The following is a 20,199-nucleotide window of genomic DNA, read 5'->3' as shown; positions in this document are numbered from 1 at the left end:
ACAGACTAAGGAAGATCAGGAAGTGGAGGCATAAGAAACAATGCTAATCAGGAGTGGCTGGGTTTAAGGTATCAGAGTAATATGCTCAAAGAGGAGAAGGGGAAACATTCAACACAGTCACAGAAGAAGCTCATTAATTTTGGAGACATAGAGTGCAGAAGTTTTCATATGTGAAGTCCACAAAAAAGAGAATGCTTGAGGTGTCGCTGTACAGCAAGGCTTGATTGAAAGTATAGACATTTGGTCTGTTGTTTCCTCTCACTCAGTGTGACTCCCAGCACAAACCAAAGAGGAGCATGTCAGGCTTTGTTTGCACCATGCAGGTCTGTGCTGAGGGGTGTCCAAACAGACACTGGGCCGAGGAACTTGAAGGAATAAAAGGTGCTAGGGACTCAACACAGACACATTGATGGGGACAAAGGGGTTCTAAGGAGAAAGGCAATGTTCTGAGAATCAAAAGCACAAAGCCAACAACAGCCATATCGACCAGCAAATTAAGAGAATGCACTAAAAACTTCTAATACTGGGATGTCATGTGACTATTGAGAGAACCCCGTAAGTGAGCAATGTGGGTGCACCCAGGTCACCTGCCCTCAGACTTCCCACAGACCTTGCCTGGGCCAGCAGATCTAGATGAAGACACAGGTGCAGGGAAGGCGATGACTGTCAAAGGGAGAAAGCAGACTCATGGAAAGCTGTTACATTGTTGTATACACTTCCTTCTTAGACACCTTCCACTCTGCACCACCTGCCTGCCAAGATGAATATGGTGATACAATATCACTTAAAGCTGTAAAACTAGAGAGGTTACAGTGTCATCAGTCTGTTGATTGAAGAGACTCTGTGCTGACCTGCTCCAGAGGTAGAGATGTAAACATCACCTGGCTGACACTCAAGTCAGCCCAATATACCAGTCCAAGAACTATGATTGAGTAGCAATATCACACACATTTGCATATATTACACACATATATACACTTATCAAATCTGCTTGGGAGTCTAGTACTTCCCTTATTATAAAATGAAGAACACCCCCACACACACACACTTCAAAACAATAAAGGTGGTGTTGGACAAAAGTGGAGAAAAAGAAAAAGTTATAGGTGAGATAGCAAAGCTCCCAAGATGCTGTCTGCTCTCAAAATAAAAGTGAACCTATTCCTTGTGTAATCTTTCTCCTAGACCCTGAGATGACCATGTGACTCACTTCTGACCAATAACTAATGACAGCAATAATTATCCAATAGGGTTTGGCTATAGAATATCTTGTAGCTTCGGTGTGCTTCTCTGAAAAGTCACTTCTCTGACTAGAGAGCTCTCCTTAGAATGTAGCCTGCACATGAGAGCCCCAGGTCAAGGGCTGTCAGCTGATCAGTCAGCCTGGAGTGAATGAGCCAATATAGAAATTCTAGTCTCACGTCTATTCCACGCCACAGCAATACTCGACATCAAGTACAGCAGCACCATCCAACTGAGCTCAGTCAACCCACAGACCTGTGAGCAACAATAAAATTATTACTCTTTAACCCAAGGAGATCCTACAATTGTTTTTGTAAGAATAAGCAAAATAACTTCTTAACCTCTCAGAGTGACAGTGTACCAGTTAGACATTACCAAGTAACAAATCAGCCCCCAAAATTTGGCCATTTAAACAATATTACATCAAACTTTTCTTATGAGCCATATAGAAAGTATTTCAATCTTTGTGAACCATGAAGTTTCCTTCCTAGCATCTCTAGCTCTGTGCAATGGGAATAGCCATGGATAGCACAAAGACAAATGGACATGGCTGGGTGCCAATAAAACTTTATTTACAAAAGCTGGCAGCTGGTTCATTGGCCATCATTGTCAACCTCTCTTTTGAAAGTATAACAGGGTGTTATTGGTCACTATCCTATAGGTCAGATGGATTGTTCTGTGTACGCAGCCAGGTTTAGCTGATCTCAGCTTGGCTCTTTCATGCACCTGCCATCAGCTGGCAGGTTAACAAGGAGCTGGCTGGCCTCCGTGGCCTCCCTTACATCTGCTATCTTTCTGGCTGCCAGCTGGAGTGATAGAGGTGGCCGGGCCACACGTCTCTCATCATCCATCAGGCCCGTCCAGGGTTGTTCACTGAGTAGTGGCACAGATCCAAAAGAATAAGCAGAACTATGGAGACCTTTGAAGACTCTATCAGAATGGGCACATTCTCTCTCTGTTCCATTCGGTTGACCAATGAATTCACAAGATCAGTACGTATTTAGTGTATGGAGAACGATACTCATCCCTTTGGTGAGAAAATGACAGTCACCACTCAAAGGATGGGGACATAGGAAGGAGACTAAGTCATTGAACTAGGATTCCAAATGGGAATTGTTCTTTCTTTCTTTCTTTCTTTCTTTCTTTCTTTCTTTCTTTCTTTCTTTCTTTCTTTCTTTCTCTCTTTCTTCTCTCTCTTTCTCTCTCTCTTCTTTCTTTCTTTCTTTCTTTCTTTCTTTCTTTCTTTCTTTCTCTCCTTACTTACATGCTAAGGGTCATCTTTACTAAACAACTGCCTATCACTGAACTCTACCCCAATCCTGTCTTTTGTTCTATTAATGACAGAAATTGGAGAAAGGGTTGATGAACCCAATTTATTACTGTTTGCTAGGATGTTCCTGAAAAATAAAAAGTATCTCATTAACTATGTAACAATGGGTGACACTTTTCCTAGCCCTCTTCACAGTCTATGAGGGACCAATGGGGTCTCCTGGTACTGTTACAAGAATGTCTCCTTCACAGCCAGCCCGGCCAGATATCCTTCCGATGCTCAGCTCCATAAAGAGAAGTACTTATCACACAGCTGGGAAGAGAAGTACTTATCAAGCACTCAGGTGACCAATGCAGCACCCGCCATCTACCCAGGAATCCTCTCCTTGTCCTGTTCTAAGAATCTTAATTCCTAACTTAGCATATCTTAAAGCTAAAATGTCTCCAGACATCTGCAGCCCTTGGTCACATGCCATAAATATGGTGTGGCCTGGTGATAATGGGTCCAGGGAGAATGGCTCTGACCCAAGCATTGGAGCAAAAATCTTGCTGTAAACACTTAGAGGGAGGCGGCTACAGGCTACAAATTACTCACCAGCTGCCACAGTTACAGGCAGTATCCCACTCATCACTTCAGAGTCCAGAGGGACTTACGAAAATGTCTGGGCCAAAACCTTCCTGTTCTCAACTGTTGCGGTGCTGGAAAACCAGTCGAAATATCTTCCCACCCTGATTTAATAGCTTCTCACAATGATACAGCCCTGTATCCAGTTCAATCTCCTATTTGCAGTTTAATAGCTTACAAAAATAAGATTTCCATTCTGCATCTCCCAGTAGATAGGACTGACTCGGGCCAGAGCATATGTTACAAGGAGCTCATCTCTAACTGCGCGAACTTAACTACAACCTGTCCTAGAATCTGCTTTCTATCAAACTTGGCTGTGTTTCATTAAGCTTGTAAGTTGTTGTTCTAATATTTTGCTCATGTTCCATGGGGGTGGGGGGAGAGAAAAGAGACTAAAATCTCTTCGTGGTTGATTCAGAAACCTGCATTTCACTTCTTCTACTCCTTCACGACTCAAAACCTTCAGAAGCCAACTCTGAAGAATCCAAGGCATTGACGGCACTCCCAAGCATACCTGAAGTTGGCTCTCTAAAGCCCTGTCAAGAAACTGAGCTGGGGCTCTAAAGTACATAAGCACTAGAGATAACGTTTCCCCAATTCATGCCTACACTCATGGCTCCCCATAAGTCAATACTGCGCTCAGGAGAGACCTTTCTCCACCACCCACACAGACGTTTCTGGAGTCCACTCTCCCTTGCTCCTCCATAGTGATCCTCTTGTCTCCACAGTCCTATGGGTACACTCATGAATCTTATAACAAATGTCTACCATCATCTTTGCATTATACAACCTTGTGTTTCCCAGGCCAAATATTACTTCTTAACCTTTATCTTTGATTCACCTATTATGAATAAAATTAGTATCTACCAGGTTTCAGCATTATTTATACATGAGTTATACCATGTCCCCCTTTCTCCACAGGAAGCCAAAGTTTCCCCAACTTAAGGAATAATATCTTTAACATATTTTGCTTTTACCGTTTCATTTTCTAGGCCAAGATCTATGAAGGACCCCTGTAATTCCCAATGTTTTCTGTTGACATAGCAGCAGCTGTACCAAACATGGGCATAAGAATCTCAGGAGAAAGTGGAGTCCACGTGTCTCCAGCCGTGTGGGAGGTGTAAAAGCAAAATTGTTAATAACCTCCCCAGGGTTTCATCTCTTGTCCTGATGCTGTTGTGATTTCCTCGTGGTAAAATATTTCAGTTCAGGCTTCAAAGCATGAAATAAATAGCAAGGTGCCTTAAGTCATCTCATCACAGTCTGGTCTTGTCACTAGCTCTACAGGTTTCTGTCATGTATAACCTGGTTACAAGAGCACAACAGGACACGTGCCCAAATGAGATACCATTGGCACAAGTATCTGGGACATAACTTCTTGACCCAAAAGACCAAACACAACAAATGTTCTCTTACACATACCTGGTTTTTCCATTGTATGATAAGCATCTTTCTTTGATGGTTATTTTTGGCGGTCACCATGATACTTAAAATGACCTCAGCTGGGCTATTTCAGCGTATCCCTTCCCTGGGAAAGCTTCACCCACTATCTTGTTTGACCAGAAAGATCTCTGCTGCCTATGTTAGGACAACACTAACATCTAAATCCACGCAAAGTTCTGTTTATTTTACCTCTGTAGTGCACATAGAGTTAGAATACATTCCAGTATCTCTGCCACGCCACCCCCCATTTTAAACTGATATCACCCCAACCCTAAACCACTGAGAGAGCTGCCTTACCCATATTTTGCCTGTGCTTCCTCTGGCTGCTCACTCTCCACTCCCAAGTGCCTGTTTGTTTGTTTAAGAGGGTAGCTTGTCCTTTTTATTGTTTCATTGTGGAAGCACTTTATGTCCTGAATATAAATGTCCTTTCAAAGTATACAGCCAGTCCTGAATTTGCATCTTTGGGTGATTTGGCAAATGAACCCTTGTTGCCTCTTTCGGCTTCCCAGGGACGTGAGCTCCTTCAACAGGTCATCCAGCTAATGAGTAACAGATCCAGGGTTTCAAACTGGGTCTATCAAGTGAACTCTCCCTAGTGTGTACTTCCATGGCCATCCTCCACACATACAAAACCGTGTCTTTTAAGTTCAATGACACATCTTAAAAGTGTGTATTTGTTGCATGTCAGATGGGCAAGGGAAATGTAGAGAAGAAATGATCACATAGAGACGGTTGATTTCAAAACAGTTAAGACATGCAATGCTTATGCCTGATTTATAATTATATCAGTAGCTCAGTATGTCATCTATCATCTATCCATCCATCTACATATTGATCTTATATCACCAATCTATCATCTACCATCTATTATCTATCATCTATCTGCCACCATCTATTATCTATCATCTATCTGTCATCTGTCTATCGCCTATTATCTATCACCTATCTATGATCTATCATCTACATATCATCTATTATCTATCATCTGTCACCTATCTATGATCTATCATCTATCACTATCTATTATCTATCATCTATCTTCTATTATCTATTATCTATCATCTATCTATTATCTATCACCTAACTATGATCTATCATCTACATATCTATTATCTATCATCTGTCACTATGTATTATCTATCATCTATATTCTATCATCTATCTATTATCTATCATCTATCTATCACCCATCTATCATCTATCACCTATCTATGATCGATCGTCTTCTTATCATCTATCACCCATCTATCACCCATCTATCACCCATCTATCATCTATCTATTATCCATCATCTACCTACCTACCTCCATGGCACCTATCAAACACCTACTTATCTATCATCTTTTGTGCATTCATCTGTCACCTGCCATCTATCTATCAATTCCCATTTATCTATCACATACCTCTGCTTCTTTCTATCCTCTGTATAAAAACAGCATCTCAAAGCAAAGTGTTTATATTTTTAGGGCACATCCTTTTACCTTAATAGGGAAAAAACCTTATATTCATTTAGTAAATGTATCAGTAATAAGGGTGTTTTTGTTTGTTTGTCTTCGTTGTTTCTTTTGTGGAAAATTTGTCTTCCAATAATATATGAATTTTAAGTGCTCAATAAAACGAACTTACCAAGTTACACATGATCTTTAATATCATTTTCAACATAAATATGATCAGCCAGAAGTTTGCTTCAAGCCCTTACCCAAACACACCCACCTCCTCTGAAGGCAACCTTCTGTTTGTTTCCTTGCATCTCTCTTCTTCCTTTGTGCCCCTACCATCTCTGCTTCCCTCCCCCTCTCTCCATCCCCCTTCCTTTCTTCTCTTCCTCAGAGACTTGCTCACTTCATTCTAGAACTCTACACTAATGGATGGCCTGCATCTTCTCTTCCTGTACTCGCTTTCTCAACCTCAAGCCCCTGAGATACACCAACTGTTACAAGTGCCAGTCCTTCCTTATTTTTCATAAGTAGCATGCTGTTTGGTGCAATGTTTTTAAATGGCTATACCAGAACCTTCCTATTCATTATGATTTTAATTTCACTTATTAGAAACAAAGTCAGGAGGACTCATTCTGAGTAGCTGCTATTTCTGCTCATGTTTCTCATGTCTTATAGCACAGGGCTTTTAGGATTGGAGTGGTGGCTATATACTCAGCCTATGTTTACCTGTACAAAACCTGTGGCCTCTAGTGACATAGAGGAGTCTCCTTGTGAACTATCTCAGAGATAAGAGCTCTTATTGCTCTTCCAGAGGGCCTGGGTTTGGTCACTAGCACCCACCTGGCAGCTCAGGCCTGTCTACAGCTGCAGTTCCAGGGAATCTGAGCCTTCTCACCTCTATCGGCTCTCGTGTGGGTGTGCATAAACTCACAAACATACACATAAAAAGAAATAAAATAAAAAGTTTAAATGTTCTGATTTCCCCATTTTTAGCCAATTTTTAGTGGCATTCGTATTTTTGACTGTACCTATTCTCGGGGCACGCAATGGTCTCTTGGTGAGTGTTCAGTTTCAGCGTCCCTGATAATTAAAGATGCTGAGAGTCTTCTCATGCGCTCAGTGCTACACATACGTCTGTCTTGCCTCTGCAATGTCGATGGTTTTCACTATTTTCAAACCATGCATTTTTATTTTATAGGTGAATTGTCTTTCATACATTCTGAATAGAAATCTTTGCCTTTGTTTTCTTTTAATATTTTGGGACTCATCTAATCTTGTCTATTTCTTTTATCTTCATCATTTGCTGTTATTTTATGGTGGGATGGTGTATCTATGTAGTGTGTTTATCTGAGTCAAGACACACACATGCAATAGCATGTTGTTGCGTCAGAGGACAACTTTCAAGGGTCTGATTCCTCTCTGTCATCTCCCCCTCCACTGTGAGTTCAATGGGTCAAACTCGGGTCACCTGGCTTGCACTGTTACCTTCAAGCCTCCTCACTGGCTCTACCTGTCTCACGTACAAAACCTTGGCTCACAACTGGGTTCTGACACTATTCCCCCGTGTTCCCTTCCAGTAGCATTAATTTTTCTATTTTTAATAATTATTCCTAGGGACAGCAGGATGAACTCCGTGATGCCATGGCACAGAAATGAAAGCCATTCTCTTCCTGCAGTTTTGAGTTCAGCAGTGGTGTTAACACAATTTTTTCCCCTGCTTTGTTCATTGGCATCTTTGTCAAAACTAAACTTGCTCCATCTCCAGACTCCTCAATCCACTCCATGAATCTACTTTAGGGATGAGCCATTAGCACACTACCCAAAGGAGTCAGCTTTACGGTAATGCTTTTAATCAAGTAATATGATTTCTCTGCATTTGTTTTTCCTTCTTCAATATGTTTTGAGTTTTTGGAGCATTTGTATTTTCATAAGTATTTTAAAAAGATCATCATTTCGACTTTTATTTTAAAAATGTTGGAACTGAAATGACTCTACAGTTCAACTGGAGAAGAATGAAAAGCTTACCATTAATGAGGGCTTCTGCTGATTTAGAAAATTCATCTCTCTATGTAGGTATCTAAGCAGAAGAAGCAATGCTGGAGGCATCCCGTTACCTGATCTCAAACTGTGCTGAGGAGCCATAGCAACAATAAGCAGCATATCCAGACACACAAACAGGCATGCGTGGGATGGAATGGAAGACCCAGACGTTCTACCACACAGTAGGTAACGTGCACCTGACCATTTATAATGGTGTCAAAATCAACAAGCAGTAAAAGTTAACACAGCATCTTCAACTACAGAACTTGAAGATCTAGACATCTTCATGCAAAAGAATGATTTCATCCACATCTCTCGCTTTGTACAAAAGTCAACTCAAAATGGACAACAGACTATAGAGTAAATCCTGCAGATTTAAAACTACTCAAAGAAACTACTTTGGGCATAGGCTTAGGAAAAGAGTTTCTGTAAACTACACCAATGCCACAGAAAATGAAGGTATCCAATGTTAGCAATCTTTTCCAAACACAAGTGCAGTTTGCCAATGGACTTCTGATTGAATATTTTAGTTTGGGTCATTTTTGTTGCTATATCCTAAAGCAGAAATATGTAATTAAATTCCAAGTAATATTATGATAATCATTTAAAACTACAGTTGTCTTTTTCCATATCACTTTAGCCATGTATCACAAAATTTGAGTGTTTGTAAAAAAGTAGAAGTAGAATTATTTTACAATTATTACATTGTTAAGATTCTAACTCTCATGTGCTGTCTTCTTTAGCCTGTGGTTTATTTAGCTATATATTATTTAATTTCCAAGTATTTAGAACTTCTCTTAATATCTAACACTGTTGTCTAATCTGTTGTAGCTCAAACATTTAATTAAGTCTGTTAAATATATTGACAATTGTTTTTATAACTCAGATTAGAATATATACTACTGAACAGCCCTTGTGCTATAGAAAAGAATATGAGCCTATTGTTGAATTAACTATTATGTAAATGCCAAGTTAATGTAAGGTGGTTGTCAATATTTAATATTTTTCTTATTGGTGTGTGTGTGTGTGTGTGTGTGTGTGTGTGNGAGAGAGAGAGAGAGAGAGAGAGAGAGAGAGAGAGAGAGAGAGAGAGAATGTATCTGTTATTGGAAACAAAAGTTGCTGACATTTATAGCAGATGTGCCACCTGGTGTTCATGTGAGTCACCTAACAACTGGAGCAGGAGCCATCTCTGTCTTGTGCATTGGATCCTCTTCCCCTACCTGGTCTGCCTGTTGGGCCTCAGTGGGAAAGGATGTGCTTAGTCCTGCTGAGACTTGATATACCCAGTGTGGTACCCAAGGGGGCTTTCTCTGAGGAGAGAGGGGTCAATGGAGGGAGGGACTTGAAGGGGTGGAACTGGGAGGAGAGAAAGGAGGGGCTGCAATTGCGATGTGATGTGAATAAAAATATAAATTACAAAGCAAACAGAAAACAAAGTGCCAAAATGTTCAATCAAGATCATAGTTTGTTTCTGATTCTCCCTTTCACTGTCCAAGAGCAAGTTTCCTATAGTTTGATAGCCATAAATACTTAAGATCACTATGGTTTTTAGTGAACTGAAAGTTACAGTGCAATTGTTCGAAATTATCTTTTATGCATTTGGGAGTCTGGTCATTGGTTTGGATTTTTGTCTCTTCCACTTTTCACATGGGATCATTGACAACCATCAACCTTCACATTCAGTGACCTTAGCTGTCACGTTGAGTGACGGTTAAGCTGACCCAGGGGTCTTTCAGCACTTTTATTGTAGATGCTTAAGCAGTACAACGTTCTCTGATAAACATGGTGGCAGTTCCAGCATGTAATTATCATCTTCCATAGTTGCCTGGTTTTGTGTGTTGCAAGAGACTCTAAAAATGGAACCCAAAGGAAATATCAGGACAATTTTAATAAAGTTTGAGAGGAGAAACCATAGGCCAAGCAAACAGAAAACTACTGAAGAGGGAATGGAGAAAAGTGCCCATCTCTCCACTTAGGCTGGAATCTGAGAAACAGGGAGGAAGCCCCATGTCCAGAAAAGCATGCCTTCTGAGTTGAGAGGGTGCCCTATCCCAGGTCACACACAGTTAGAAGCTGAAATAGAGACAGCTTGGGCTTGTAGAAGAATAGGAGGAAGGATAGGGGGCCCTGAAGGGGATAGAAACTCCCCAGGAAGACCAACAGAGCCAACTAACCTGGACCCTTGGGGCTTCACATACTGAAGCACCAACCAAAGAACATGCACAGACTGGACCTAGGCCTCCCCGCACATATGTAGCAGATGTGCATCTTGGTCTTCACGTGGGTCCCAAACAACTGGAGTAGGGATTATCCCAAATGCTGTTGACTGTATGTGGAATATGCTTTGCAAGCTGGGCTGCCTTGTCTGGCTTCAGTGGGAGAGGAAGCACCTAGCCTCACAGAGATCTGAAGTGCCAGGGTAGGGGAATATACAAAGAGGTTCCCACCTGCTCAGAGGAGAAGGGGGTGGGTGAAGAATTATGGGAGGGGGTGGCCAGGAAGGGGTCAGTGAGTGAGATGTAACATGAATAAGTAAAAAATAAATATATACATTTTTTAAAAGAAGAAGGAGAAAGAAATCCCAAGAATAGGAGTAGCCTAGAGAGCTGAGGGGAGAGCCAAAGAGCAATGGGTCACGCAGTGTCTGGCCCTTTCTAAGCCTGTCCCAATGACAGAACCTGGGCTTTTGGAACAGGCTCTGTTCCTTAGATCAGACCCAGGTGAAGAGAAACTCCTTCCATGGATTAGCCTTGGTGTTTCAGCCTCCAGTCCCCATTCACCATCACTATGTAAGCAGAAGGTACTCAAAGCAAGCATGGTCCTACCCCAGTAAGCTGGACCCAGAGCAACACGTGTCTCATGATCAGCAAGCAAGACCCTAGAAAGGTACAGACAATGGCCGGTGCTGTATGGGGCACACACAGTTTTGACAGAGAAGACAGCTACTGATGTAAGTAGCTAATGCTTCTTGTCACCTCTCTGATGAGGCTTGGTAGATGAAGGGGATGGTTTATTGTATATTACACCTTGCATATTGCATGAAGCATATTACATATTATATATTATACATTACAGATTGCATATTGCAATATATTACAATATTATTGCAATATATTATATATTCATAAAACATATTGTACATTATATATTACACATTACAGACTATATTCGTAGATATATAATAGTATGGTGTCACCAAGCAGATGAAATTCCCTGCATACAATTCCTTAGGCTGCAAGAACTCAAAGACAACCCCCTCAAAGACAAGAGAGAGACCTCAGGTCACATAGGGCTAGTCCAAAGAACAGTAAGGAATAGACATTAGTTCTGGCTGAGTCATGATTTAAATTATATTACTCTTTCACTTTTTAGTCAGTTCTCCAATTTTTGTACCATTTGCTTCCCTCTTTACCTTCTAAAAAGGAGCTAGGATTTGAACTCAGGTCTTCATGCTTACATAGCCAATGCTCCAATCCACTAAGCCATTTCTCTAGCTACAAAGCAAGATGTCTTGAGAATCAGATGCTGGCTCAACGTCTCTTTGTTGCTCTTTGGAACAACAGTGCAAAGCCAGGCACACATGCAGTCCTTGTTTGACAGCCCTGAATGGAGGTTCCAGAGGTATTTTATTTCCTGAAGGACAGGAGCTGCAAACATCCCCCCTGCAGACAGGGAGCCAACGACAGACTACAGAAGAAATCTCACCCAAGTTATTTTACTTCCTAAGTGAGCCATTGAGTTTATTGGACTTAACTGTAGAGACACAGGGCAGGACTGTGTTCTGTGTATTTAGCCCTATATATACAATATACGGGGTTGCTAACAGGAACATAAGTGATCTCAAGACAGTGTAGTGGCATTGCAATAAAATCCCACACCATTGTGGGTGACTGCCTCATGGCTGTTGCACCATGGAATCCTGTCTTCAGCTAAACCTCTGTCTCCTATATTCTCTAACAACCACCAAGACTACATGGAGCTGGGCTGGGGAGGGGTGAGTGGAGTGCCTCAGCTGTAATCCAAGGTGAGAGACTGGCTGTAACAGCTGACACGAGTTCCATTACCAGTACCATGAGCTTGCCCATCAGTGTCTTGTTCTGCTTACCCTGCTGCCGTGGTGATGGACCAAGCACTCTGCAGATCTTCACAGCTTCAATTCCACTATGACTGGTGTCCAGTTCATGCCTGAAAGAAAGAGCTATTCTTCAACACAAGGCCCAGACAAAGCTATATGTCCAGTATGGTGATGGGGATCTAACTTGCAGCAGACAGGCACTGGGTAATGACTCTCCCTGCTAATATACAGAATATAAGAGGTCAATGTTAGTTTATAAAAGACTAAGGGAAAGGCAGAATTAAAGTATGGAAAGTCAAGTCCTGCTGCCCATGGAGACTGTGCCTGGGCAGGGGTACGCTGTGGCTGGCATAGGAGGTGACTTAGGTAAATTAAAAGAGCTGAAGTACAAAATCCAGTCAGCACAAGGATGATTGATAGTCAGGGGGAAAGGAGAAGAAATCCCCCCATCCCCACACAAGCTCCTTTAGCATTTACTGTTGCTCTCACGGGAACACATCAAGGCAAGTAGAGGCCACCATATCCACTTAGATAGTAACCAGTGCCAGGCCAGGATGAGGACAAGAAGGTAGGAGCACTAAGTATGTGCTAGGCACAGTTGCCATTCCCCAGAAGTGAAATGAACTTGGCCACGCCGTCAAAGAGCAGATGAAAGCTATAAATCGATAGTGGGGGCAGCTTGGAAGTACAAAGTGTGGTAAGAAGAAGCATGTGTGGTACCTGGCGATCCTGAGCATCATTTGCCTTTGGGCATGCTAATCTCTATGAATCACAATCTCCTTCTTTGGTTGGTTGTTGCTATAGTAATCAAGTATGACAATGAATAGAGATTCCTTGGTGTGTCCGTACCTCATAATGGACTTGCTCAATGCTGAGGAAGAAAGGGAGGCCCGTAATTGTCGAGGCCATGGCTGATTTAGAAGCACTGGCTTTTGTACACTGCCTCTGGAAAGGTGCCGAGAGCCCTCCTTGGTTTTGTCTGTGGAAATGCAGATTGCACAGGAGTTAAGGGATTCAGACCCAGCTCAGATTTGCGGGAAGGCACCCCACCCTTCCCCCAAGAGCACACCACCAGGGAATGAATGTACACTCAGATCTGTGGACAGCTCTAAGGATCCCAGAGCTTGTCAAGGCAACTGAGGAAAACTTAACATTGACAGCTTCTGCTCCACAGCCCCACCTCCAGGCACGCAAGCGCTGCTAACACACTACACACTCGCTTCCTGAAAGTGTTCCGAGTCACAGAATGAAGCTTACGGGAACAAGGTACTTAAAGTCACATTGGAAGCCAATGTTAGAGGCCCTTGTCAGACTCTGTGTGGCTTTCCCACACGCATTATTTGGTAAATGGGAAATTGTCAACACTTTTCCAACCTGTCTCATGGGAAATCCTCCCATTACCTACGATTCAGATCACTTTGCATTAAACAAATGAAATGAACTCTATACGTCTGTGAGTGTGCGTTCTATTTAAACAGATGTGGCTTCCTTGACCCAGCTTTAAGCTCTCTTCAAGTACAAATTGCAGAGAGTGCACTGTGACTACAACGTGTCAAGCAGAACACATTGGCTGTGAGCATAGCTCAGCTTCTAGAAGCCATACCAGAGAATTCAGGCACAGAAAGGGATATGGGATTAATAACCAGATAACCAAAGTAATTATGCTAGTTTGGAAAATGGGCCATAAGTCTTAACCATTACTAACTAAAACAGAATAGGCCACAAGTACTAACCATTACTAACTAAAGCAGAAGCTGCTACAGGTCTGATGTGCATGGCCCTTTTCTCAGAAGGGTCTCCCCGTTGGCTACTCAGTCCTTGCTGCAGCAAAAGGAATGTCAGGAGCGGTGGGGTGATGTCGGCTCACGGTTTGAAGCTGCAGTTTACTGTGGGTGGAAAGGCATGACAGAGGCTGACTCTAGCTGTAGCAACTGCTCAAGTTACATCCACAGTCAGGATGCAGAGAGCAATGAATGTTGGTCCTCAACTGCCTGCTCCCACTTTCCTTATATTCATTCCGGGTCCTTATATTCATTCCGGGTCCCCAGTCTCTATGCTACCCAGTCTCTGCTAACCCTGTCTGCATCAGCCCTCACAGATGTAGCCAGAGGTGTGTCTCCTAGGTGATTCAAATCTAGTCAGGTTGAAAAGGAGGAGGAGCCATCCATCAAAGGCCAGTTCTCCATCACTGTGTCAAACTGTCCAAGAACAATTCACTTAAGTCAGATTTATTTTGCTTGTGGCCTCAGAGATTTCTATCCACCGTGCCTTGGTTCTGTTATTTCACATCCTGCAATAATTAAGAACACCATAACAACAGTAGCGTGGGAGGAAGGGGGCTGCTTCCCTCATGGCACCTGAGGAGGAGGAAGGCAAGGGGCTGGGACAAGATGTGTCATCGTGGCCCCAGCAACCTCTTTCCTCCAACTCGGCCCCCTTGCTAATAGACTAATGGGCTATGAATATACCTGTATGTCTCTTGGTAAAGTTAGAACCCTCATGATCTAATCCTGCCCTAAGGCCCCAGTTCCAAACATTGCTGCACTGAAAATCAGGTCCTCAGTACATATGACTTGGGGGAATGTTCATATTCAAAACACACTAATACTCTGGTCCCAGAAACAAACGTCCATGTTGTTCATGTTATGTAAACAGCTTTGTTAAATATTTATCCTTATATTGCTGGACTCTCTAGAGGACCCAAAGCATTCTTTCGAGATCAGAATTTTTTTAGAGGAAATGTTTTCTAAACCCAAAAGCATAGCCTCCTTCAAACCTTTCCTCATGGTAAGCTGTCCTTATAAACATGTTCATGCATGCGATGCCTTTCTAGGGGACCATTAATTTCCTCTTCTGGGCCTCCCCAGGAACTCTGACAATCTCTTCTTTGTTACACAAATGTGAATTTTCCCCCCTGAAATTCCCTTTGGATGCAAACTTCTGTACAGTATGGCTGACCATGAAACAAACTGTTGCATTCATGGGACAGGGTGGATGCAGATTAGGCTCTGTTGCAGGAAGTGTTCCTCCAGGCTGTGAGGGAAGAGAAGGACCCTGGCTTCTCACTGCCTGTAAAGGCATGAAACAATGCCCACCTACCCTCTTCTCTCTTCTAGCTGGAGAACATTAAACTCATTCATTCCCGAGGTAGATTATTTAGGAACATTTATTAACGGGTGATTTATCCTGTTAATAGAATACCCTGTAAACCAGGCACCATGTTTAGCCAATAAATACAACGTCAGTACAGCTAGAGTGCTCAAGCTGCATGAACTCACAGAATTCCTCCATAACTCTCCAGATGTGTAAGCCAATTCTTTGTAGGACAACATAGAAGAATGAAAGAAAAATAGAGAGAGAGAAAAAAAAACAAAACAACAACAAAATTCTTAAAAATTCTGCCCTCCAAGGAATCAGTCCAAGGCATACAAGGTAATCCACTTGCAAAGACTGCCAAAGGTTTGGTTTGGTTTTATCTTTTCTTTCTTTCTTTGTTGTTGTTGTTGTTGTTGTTGTTGTTGTTTTTCAAGACAAGAGTTTCTCTGTATAGCCCTGGCTGTCCTGGAACTCACTCTGTAGACCAGGCTGGTCTCAAACTCAGAAATCCCCCTGCCTCTGCCTCCTGAGTGCTGGGATTAAAGGCGTGCGCCACCAGCGCCCGGCTCATTTTGACTTTGTTCATATTTATATCATTAATGGTAAGTGTGGGGGTGGAAGGCACATTAGACTCTCTTTTCTCGGAATGCTGGCTACCTGGGGCCTGCGGACAGGGCACAGGAGGCACTTCCACATGCTGAATGGCAGCAGAGCTTTTAGTCACACTTTGTGGGGCAATTGCATGAAGTAACTGCCAGGTCAAGCTGACCCTTTGCCCTCAGTCACCAGCTTACCACACTGCAGAGAGATCTGAAAATTTCTAGGTTTTCTCCCAAAAAGCCACCGTGGACCTAAAGCTCCTTAAGGCGTGGTACAGAGGGGCCAGTTCTCAAAAAAAAAACAAAAACAAAAAGCAAAAACAAGACAAAACAACAACAACAAAACCCTCCAGTTTTAAAGAGAATGGGGTGAATGATAGATCCCTAAGTTTGTATCTCTGTCCCATATTACAATATCTCCCAGAAACTCTGATTTAGACAAACTGGCTCCCGTTCTGAAGATCTGCTTTTATTTTTAATCCAGCTTTTCAGTCTAACTTCACTGTTGGTGGAAATGCACTGTTGCTAGCCAGGGCTGGATATAAAATTCCATTATGGAAGTGGCAAAGAACTGGTAAGTTAAGTCTGTGCGAGGTCTGTGGCAGTAGCTTACTTTGTCTGTGGTTTCTACTTTGTCAGACTCTGTGGAGCCATGAATCTATCTTGTCCTTAAAAAACTGAAAGAGGGAGCTTTTAAAATAAATGTAATGCTGAATTTATGTGCCCCGGGAGCAGCGTATCAAGGCCCCTGGACTGATTAGACCCAGATGTGTGTAACAATGTCCATGTTATGGACCGACTGCAGGTGTGGGAATAGATCCCTTCCCTGGGACCCTCAGCAATCAGCCCCGTGGTTTCCTCTGGCTCCCAGTTTGGAGTTTTCAATTAACACTACAATAGCATTGTTGTTCTCCTGTATTAGATCATATGTCATGTAAATGAACTTGAATATACAGTTAAACCTGACAAGGTGATTTAGGCTGAGGATACATGTGTTCAGTATTATAACTTGATTGAGGTTAAATAATAATAATAAAAAAGCCCTGACATGCTATAACGTTTTTATTATTTGGCTTATCAGTGGATTTTCACATTATGCTTTCATAAAACAAAATGTCATTTATAGCGGGGCGAGCCGCTTATGAAAAGTGAGACACACGCCGACCCATAAATGACTGATATGATTAGTCGCAGATTGGACAGTTTTATATGACCAGAGCACAGCACCTGGAAGCTCTCCGTGTCGCTTTCCTGTATTGTTTTTAACTTGCTTTCCACTATTTTCCGAACTTCACGGTTCTTTATCTTCTCCCTTCACAGACAGAAGTGTTACCCACAAGATCACCTCCATCGGTAAGCACAGTGGTTGCAGTTGGGCTCCCTCTAAAATATCACTTGTTTTCCAGCAATGAATTGAGCCCCTTGGAGGCTGGGACCACATTCCGCTGTCCTCAGGGTGCAATGATAGGTGTGAGAGCTGTGGACTCACTAAAGCAAAGTCTGAGCTGTCACCTCGAAGGACTAGACTCCAAGCTTATCAGAACAGGAAATGTATCTAAAAGTGCCACAGGCACCGACCGTCCCATGAATAAGGACCAGTAAAGCATTCTGTACTTTCTCCCCCAGAACATTCGAGACCCTCATTAATGCTGGCGGGCCGCGCACTGTGCAGACAGAGCCCGCTCCCCATGTTCCTCATCCCTGCCTTGTTGAAGCACTCTCTTAGAGAGTAGACCACACTGTAAGTCAGTTCAATAAAACGTACTCTGGGATGGGGGCACCTGGGGAAAGCTTTATGCCCAGCGAGTATGTGTATTGCAAGCACTAGGAAAGACAGGGCTCATTTGTTCTGGTAGCCTTAATAAGCAACATTGCATGGATTAACAATCTTTACAGCACACTGCTGCAATGACTCAGAGTAACTTATATGGATGAGGGAGAAGGAACGGGGAAGATGAAGTTAGTCCTGACATTTTCACCTGTGCTTCTCTGTAGACATAGCAAATGGCATGAGAACTCCTGCATACGAGCGGTTTGAATGTAGCAATGACTGTTTGAATGCATGAATATTTCACTGTAGCTACAAACCTTGATGCAGGGCATAATTACAAATACTTTGATGAATGACTAAAGAGACTCAGTGTAACTATCTATAAAATAACCACAAGGGGAATTAGGATGAATGAGTTCATAGTTTAGAGGAATAAAACGCCGGCAAATCTGTGTTATAGACACATTTATTCTGGCTCTTAGGCAGCCAGACTGAGACTCTTTGGGGCACCAGACACTGTCTGAGACCAGCTGGGTGTGAAGGCGAATGAGCACACAGTCAGTCCTTTTCTCAAAAGAAGAGGGTACCTAAGTCTAAGCTCCAGAAACAAACCTATTGGTTCAATAGTAGAGATACATGGAATATCAAAGAAAATGCACCACAGCCCTGTAAGATGGCTCCATGCAGAAAGAAGCTTGCAACCAAACCTGCCAAGGCAGGTTTGATCCTGAAAATCCACCCAGCGGATGGAGAAAATTACCCCTAAGATGTCTTTATCACTCACACAAGTGAGGTGGCAGGTATGTGCACACACACATGAACACATACATGCACACATGCATGCATGCACACACATACATACACACACACATTTTTTAAAAATGCAATACAGTTTTTTTACAAAAGAAAAAGAAGTGCATCACTCACAAAATAAGCAAATTAAATTTCAAGCATAACTTCACGACAGCAGAGGGAATACTCTTAATGCAGAGGGCGCTCCGGGTGACTGTACTCACACATGAGACAATACAGTTCAGAGGAAGTGTGGCAGTCAGCACCAACAGAAATGACTGAGCACAGGAAACCACTCACATGAAATATATATCTCATCCTATACTCTTCCAGAATGCCCCAAGTATATTTAACGTTAACTTTGAAACTTAATTTTTATCTGGATAGACCCATGCAGATCCTCTCAGAACCTTATCACAGGTTTATGACCTACAGAACAGGATATAACTGTCCCCATGTGCAATGACAAAATGTGGCCCAAACATTTGCCAAGTATGTATTAACATTATGAATGTAATTATTCCACACTACATGACACACACACACACACACACGCACATTACTGTAATGTACTCTCCCCCAATCAATGATGTCCATAAACATGAAGAAAATGGAAAATAATGATGTCATGGATGTGAACTAGCATTCTCAACAATTCTGTCACTTACCATCCCAAGTCACTTTCTAGAAGCTAAGGTGCTATGTTAACAATGGAATTGTGATGAGGAAACTTAGTTTTTAATTTTTCAGACAGTCTTACCATGTAGCCCTGGCTGTCCTAGAACACGCTATACAGATCATAATGGCCTCAAACTTACAGAGATCCACCTGCCCTTGACTTCTGAGGTTGGATTAAAGTTGTGTGCCACCATATCTAGCCCAGTCACATCACAGTCCACTATTGGGGGAAATCAAGGCAGGAACCTGGAGGCAGGAGCTGATGCAGAGGCCACAGGGGGAGAGCTGCTGTTTTGGGCTGGCTCCTGCCTCCTTTCTTATAACACCCAGAACCAGCATTCAAAGAGTGGCACCATTTACAACAGACTGGGCCCTCATGGATTGAGAAAAGTAAAGGAAAACTATGGAGTGGGTAGCAAAACAGAAATCAGTAGATTTCAGTAGAGAAACACTGGCCTCCTCAGGGAGATGCAGAGCTCTCTGGCACCCACAGGAGAAAGGGCTTTCTATTCACAGAAGTGCAATATGGTTCTCACACACNGGGGGGGGGGGGTGACTGAGCTCTGAGGATATTAAGGTATTAATGAAGGGCTGGAGAGATGTTTCCACAGCTGAGGGCACCTGGACTCTTACAGAAGACCGGAGTTCAATTCCCTGCAGCTACATCAGGTGGCTAACAACTACCTGCAACTCTAGATGCAGAAGAGGAAAGCCAGACCTTCTTCTGGACTGTACAGGTTTACACACACACACACACACACACACACACACACACACACACTTAGAAAAATGCAATTGCATACAAATGAAAATTAAATATTTTACTGGGGCAGTGGTGGTACACGCCTTTAATCCTAGCACTCGGGAGGCAAAAGCAGACAGATCTTGAGTTCGAGGCCACCCTGGACTACAGAGTGAGTTCCAGGACAGTCAAGGCTACAGAGAGAAACATTGTTTCAAAAAAACCAAAATGAAATAAAATAAATAAAAATATGTTTAAAGTATTATGTGGACCTCTGAATCTGAAATTTCTATTTCTTTCTATCTTTTTCTGTCTACCACCTCTCTTTGCATCTCTCTCTCTCTCTCTCTCTCTCTCTCTCTCTCTCTCTCTCTCTCTCTCTCTC

Source organism: Mus pahari, chromosome 2 (genome assembly GCF_900095145.1).
Source record: "Mus pahari chromosome 2, PAHARI_EIJ_v1.1, whole genome shotgun sequence".
Classification (NCBI taxonomy): domain Eukaryota; kingdom Metazoa; phylum Chordata; class Mammalia; order Rodentia; family Muridae; genus Mus; species Mus pahari.
This window is presented reverse-complemented; position numbering follows the sequence as displayed.